Below are 6,589 nucleotides of genomic sequence, written 5' to 3'. Positions count from 1 at the left end.
GTGGTGATAACAACCCATGTCCGTCAGCTGATGACTGCATAAACAGAATGTGGCCTATAAACACAATAGAACAGTAGCCATAAAGATGAATGAAGTTCCGATACATGCTCCATCACGATGAACCTTGAAGACGTTATGCTAAGTGAAAGAAACCAGACACAAAAGGACTTGATTTCACTTATATGCAATATCTAGAATAGGCCAATTCATAGAGACAGAAAGTAGAACTGAGGCTACAGGGGCAAGGGGGAGTGGGGCATGGGGACTTCTTGTTCCATGATTACAGTTTCTGTTTCAGGTGACAAAGAAGTTTTGGAAATGGATAGTGGTGATGATTACTCAACATTGTGAATATACTTAAGGCCACTGAATTGTACACTACAAAACAGGTAATATGGGGCTGGCCCGGTGGCGCAGCAGTTAAGTTCATACATTCTACTTCGGTGGCCCAGGATTCGCCAGTTCGGATCCCGGCTGCAGACCTATGCACGGCTTGGCAGCCATGCTGAAGCAAGTGTCCCACAGACAAAGTAGAGGAAGATGAGAACGGATGTTAGCTCAGGGCCAATCTTCCTCAAAAAAAAAAGTTAATATGGCATACTTCATGTTATGTATATTTTACCACAATACAAAAATCAAACATAAGAAGAAGTCAATATAAGAGAGGGAGAAATAAACTGACCTTGAAAGAGAAAGCACTTGCTATAAACTTTGAAACTTTTATAGTCCACGAAGCTATAAATACGGGTTACCAGAAAAAAAAATGAGGTGGTGACATTAGCCGTAAAGTCCTTTCCAGCTCCAGCCTGCTGTGAGGTAAACATCCCTCTGCCTTTAGCCCTTCATGCCCTTGGTCATTCATGACACAGCTGGGGACAAATCTCCCCGGCCCTGATTCTCTGTTCCCACCCTACTCCTACCCACCCTTGGCTCTACCTGCCTGGTCCTGCCTCAGGTGCCTGCTGCACCATAACTTGCTTTTCTTTACTTGTGTGTGGCTGTTTGTCAACTATGTCGTTAGCCCCTCAATGGGCAGGGACTGTATCTTCTCCTGCTTTTGTGCTGTCCCCTGACTCAGAACGCTGAGCCAAAATGGGTGAAGATGATTCCTCCCAGCCTTCCTTGCCATGAGGAACTACGGAGGACCCGGTTGCATCATGTTCTGGTCCTAGATTTTGCAAACTTTTAAAATTTCTACTCTACCCACTGTACCAAATACATCTTACCTCGTGACCAAGAACACACATACACACACATACACAAATATATGTGTAAAGGTTCACGACATGATACTTACCATTACTGGATGTGGTACAATCTTGGATTTCTGATCTATTCAATTTTTTTTTAAATGCTTGTAGTTACATTGGTTTTGTACCCTGTGACTTCCTGTTTGAAAAACACCATTATTAGGAGACTGGCTCATGCTTGGGTGTGTCCACCACCGGCCACTAGGGGGAGCTGACGGGTCAGGCTGCACAGAGGAACAAAGTGAACTGTCGGGGTTAGAGGAACTGGAGGAAGGAGTCCCAGGGCTGGTGGGGACTCGGGATGCCCACGCAAGCTCTCACACCCCTTAACAAGGCCCCCTACCAAAGGACCAGTGGTGACCATTCAGAGTTTATGTAGTTGAACAAACATCTGTTTAGTTGATTTGGTTGAGTGAACTTTTCCTGGTTCACTCTCTCCTGGGGGGCCATTTAAATGTGGTGGTGTGTGCTGGCTGGTGGACTTTTGGCTCAGTACTCGAACCCTCTTCCTCCCGGAGCAGCGCAGAACTCAGCTCTTCCCTGTCTGTACAACTGCCCTTCAGATGTGGGACCGCCCACCTTGAGACTCGCCGAGAACACCTTGTAGAATCCGCCTCGCTGGGCAGGTTCTAAACCCTGCTCTGTGCCCGGAACCCTCCTTTCAATCTCAGCGAGTGAGGCTGGTCTGCTTGCCATTTTGGTTGTGGGGAAAGTGGGATCCCTAGAAGGGAATTGATGAAGCAGCAGAGGCCGAGCCTGGTCATCTTGGAACCCACACGTAGAGAAAAGTCTCCATGGCATGAAAAGCCAGCTGCAGCGAGGACTCCTGGGCCCCCTCCCTGAAGCAGATGTGAGTACTCATCTGTCTTAGCTCCAGCATGGCTTCCTGTCTGTCTGCAGTGAGAAGCCATAGGCCATCAGGCATCTGAACCTTCCTCTGTGAGCACAGGAGATTCAGGCCAGAGCCTGACTGACCAAATCATCTTTAGTATTTCAGAAAGTGTTTGACAGTTAATATAGTTCTCATCCTTGTTCTTCCTATTAGCGCCACCTGTTCTCCTATAAGGCTGCCTCCCATGCTTGACCAAAGCGATGATGTGGTCTGCCCCACCTTTCTAGGGCGCCACGGACCACATGCCTCAGTATTTGGAGTAGATTCAGTAAACAGCTTATATCCCGATCAAGCCAAAAGAATTAAAATGTCCTTAAGCAATGAGGAATTCCTTTCACTTCATTAGCAAATGGTAAAGCTCTCCTCTCTGCCAGCTCCCCCACCCCCAAGCTCAACATTCATACAGCCCAGCAGGGCACAGTGAGCGCCCAAGCTCCGTGTGGTACGTCAGCCCAGGATCAGCTCTCAGCAGGTAGGGGTGATGCCTCCTAGTAACTGCCCAGAGACGGGGACGGACTCCTTGGTGAGACTGCCTCAGAGCAATTTCATGGACAGGAAGTCGGGAATGATTGGGGAGCCTTCCCCTGTGGGCCACGGGAAGTAGCCATGGCCTGAAGTGAAAGGAATGCTTGCCAGCTAAGACCTGAGGAAGACGCTAGCAGGACTCCTGCCAGTCCCCTCTTTGATTCTCTCAGTAGAAAACCAAAGGCTGTGGAGATCCAACTGCCCTCCTGCTTTCTGGTGTCGGCTCCTAAGTGAGGACAGGCCGGAGAAATCGACTTTCTTCCTCGGTTGTGCCTCACCCTGATTCTCCTAAAAAATATCCTTGAGGGGCTGGCCCCGTGGTCGAGTGGTTAAGTTCGCGCGCTCCGCTGCAGGCGGCCCAGTGTTTCGTTGGTTCGAATCCTGGGCGCGGACATGGCACTGCTCATCAAACCACGCTGAGGCAGCGTCCCACATACCACAACTAGAAGAACCCACAACGAAGAATATACAACTATGTACCTGGGGGCTTTGGGGAGAAAAAGGAAAAAATAAAAAACTTTAAAAAAAAAAAATATCCTTGAAACTGGCTCCCAGGAATCTTTTATGACAACGCTCTTCTCCTACAGCTGCCTTTTGGCTACCACCCCCTAATTTCCGACAAGCTACCATTTTCTGTCCACTGTTTCAGTTCACGGTCACTGGATGCTTTGTGGCAGATAGTTCTAGTCAGGGGCTCTCCCGTGGCAACAATCAAGGTTGTGGTAATGGTGTGGCTGAGAATTTACAGAAAGCCTCCACCTTAGACAGGGCTCTGCAAACATCAGTTAGCCTCAAGGGAGGACCGGATTTACTGTCTCCACCCTTTCCCACAGGTATTTAAGGAGGTTAATAGAAGTATGTCTCTTGAGCAACCTCCAAACGCTGGTCAGAACAATTGCTGGACGAGGATCTCGCTGTGATACATTTGTTACATTTTATGGCTCCAAATTCTTTACTTTTGTCTATAGCCAAACACTCTGATGTGGCTTTGCTCTTCTTACAAGAGGCAGGATCTGTTTCCCAATCTCCTTGAATATGGGCTGGCCCTGTGACTTGCTTGGGCCGAGAGGATGCCGTGGAAATGAAGAGGTGCCAGTTCAGAGCCTAAACTTCGAGAATAATTTGTCCACTTGTCCTCGTGTGTCTCCATTATGACACGAGGGCCTGCTTGAGCCGCCCAGCTGGAAGATCAGAGTCATGTGGAACAGACCGAGTTGCCTCAGCTGCCTGACCAAAGTCAGCTTCGATCAGCTGACAGCACTGAGACCGGCCAAGGTCAGCAAGGCCACCTCACTGACCACCCCCGACATGTGAGCAATTAACGCTTATTGTTGTATGCCACTGAGGCTTTGAGGGCTGTGTTACATAGCCTTATTGTGGCCATAGATGACTGACATGTCCACTTAGAAATTAGAGACGACACATCCTTTGAAGAATTATCGGAAGCAACTTGCACCTGCAAATAAAAAAATGGGTCCCTGAAGATTGCCCTTCACTTGTGTTGCCCCGAGCTAAGTATCTTTCACTGGTCTTTAAGATGTGTTTCATACCTTGGTAAAACCAGAGAATGAGCACAGCAAGAAGCGAAAAGTGTTCTTTATTGGGCATCGAATAGAGGTGGGAGAAGCAAAGCCAAGAAAAATGACACCTACCTATATTTCCCCACCCACATGAGGTGGGTTGGGTGTAGCAGTTAACATTCCTCATGTTGGCACCTGGATAAAACTCCTCTACATGTAAAGGTCAGTGTACGTACAGATCACTGAAGGGTAACCTTTCTAAGACTTATTGATGGCTAATGGCAGTGTTTGGCTTCCCTAATTTCAATGTGGATGAGAAGCACAAAGAATCTGGCAAAACAAATTCCTGAATTCAAGTCTCTTGTGCTCTAGCAATTGTAGGATTATTGGCCTCCTGAGCTGGAGTTCCTGAACTCTGACACTTAAGGATAAATAAAAGTACTCTGTTCTACCTTTTAAAATATTTTATAGACCAGACCATACAGCAGAGTTTACAAGATCAACACCAAGCTTCTGGCTATTTGGTTATATATATTGGTCATATATCCTGACAATGATTGAATGAAGCCTATGGAGGAACTTCATTAGTGTGCTTTGGTCATTCAAGGCCTGCCATCAATCCATGTCAGCAAGTGTACTTTCTGAAAGTGAGTCTTGTCTCTCGGAGATTAATTTATAGATGGGGGAGGATATAAACAAGTTGCCTCCAGTTTCCCAGTGAAACACTGATTTCTCTTCCCTCTTCTTACTCATCTCAATTCAGTCTCCGAGGGCTAGGGACACACACTACGTGCCTTTAGGCAGGGAGATCCCTCCAGCTGGTTCCTGGTCCCATGGTCCCCTGTGGCTTCCCTCACAGATGCCTCTGTCTCTTGGACCTTGGCGTGAGCCTCGAGAATGACCACTGTCTTGGCTCTGTCAAGGGAAACCATTGTGTGCCTCTGTCTGATGGCAGAATGAGAACACAGAGATGGAATTCAGAGGCAGCAGCTGAGAGGATGGCAACAGAGCACACCCTCTCCTCTGTGCCTCAGTGGGATTTTGGGAGGAGACCACGATTTTTAAATGATCATTCATGAGGGAGTGAGCCAACACAAAGACAGACTCAGTGGGATTGGCATAAAGATTTCTTTCTTTCTAAGTGTAATGTATGGGTCATTTTTCTTACAAGACTGCTGTGATTCAAATTAAGTCCTCTAGCCAAATTCTAAAACCCAATTCTGGATGAATACAGAATTTATAAACACTTGATTTGTTATACAAGCTGTAGAAGGAAAGATTTGCCATTAGGCAATCACATCTTTGCAAAATTCAGTTTTTACATTGGAGAGCAAGAGTTCCACAGGGAATTGGCTAACTGGAAGGCTTAGTTACTGGAAACCGCAAACACACAAAAAATTGAAGAATACAGACCCTTAGGATTCCTAGTCAGCAGGTCCTTGTGATTGAAATAAGAGCAAGTCCTCTTATAATACTCCCTCCCCAGGAGAGGGGTTCTCAGAGTGTGGTCTCTGCACTAGCAGCATCACCTGGGAACTTCTTGGAAATGCCAATTCTTGGCCTCTTCCCAGACCTACTGAATCAGGAACTCTGGGGTGGGGCCCAGCCATCTGTGTTGTCACAAGCCCTCTTGTGGATTCTGATGAACAGGCTCAAGTATGAGAACGACAAATTCATAAGCTACAATCTGCCTCACAAGGCTCAGAGGAAATGGTCCCCTTCCCATGGAGGTTTCGTCCTGGTGCCCTAAGGCATCTATGTGATGCATTACCTCCTCCCCTGTGCATCTAGGATGCTACTGGTACTGGGAAAATTAAGAAAAGCATCAAATACTTTTCTGTGTTCTGTGATTGAGTCCCCAGTAAGTGTCCTTGCTGTGCACAAATCACCTACTACGTCATTTGGTTACAGCAGCACTCACTAACTGGAACCAACTTCTATATCAATGAAGAAAACCTGAGGTATACCGCGGTAACGAATCACGACCGAACTTCCCTAACTTAACATAATAAAGGTTTATTTTTTACTCACAGTACACCTGTAACAGAGTCAGCAAGGGAGCCCTACTCCACACAGTCACTCAGGCAGCCAGGCCGACGGCAAGTCCATCTCAAACACCTGCTTCCATGATCACCATGACGGGGGAAGAGGACACGGTGACTGCACAGTGGCTTTTAAAGCTCCCATCTGGAATTGACACATTGTCACTTCCACTAAGGTTTCATTGCAAAGCAAGTCACATGGTCAAGCCTAACTTTGAAAATAGGCGGATAGTACACAGAAAAAGAACTGGAGTATCTGAGAACACCTCGAATTATGAATAGGCCACAACATCCATCGTGTGCAAAGCCATGTGTTAACATTAAAGAAATGCAGGGCCAAGAGTTCCCAGTTTTGAGTTC

This window comes from Equus caballus, chromosome 23 (genome assembly GCF_041296265.1).
Source record: "Equus caballus isolate H_3958 breed thoroughbred chromosome 23, TB-T2T, whole genome shotgun sequence".
Taxonomy (NCBI): domain Eukaryota; kingdom Metazoa; phylum Chordata; class Mammalia; order Perissodactyla; family Equidae; genus Equus; species Equus caballus.
The sequence above is the reverse complement of the archived record's forward strand: the minus strand, read 5'-3'. Positions refer to the sequence as shown.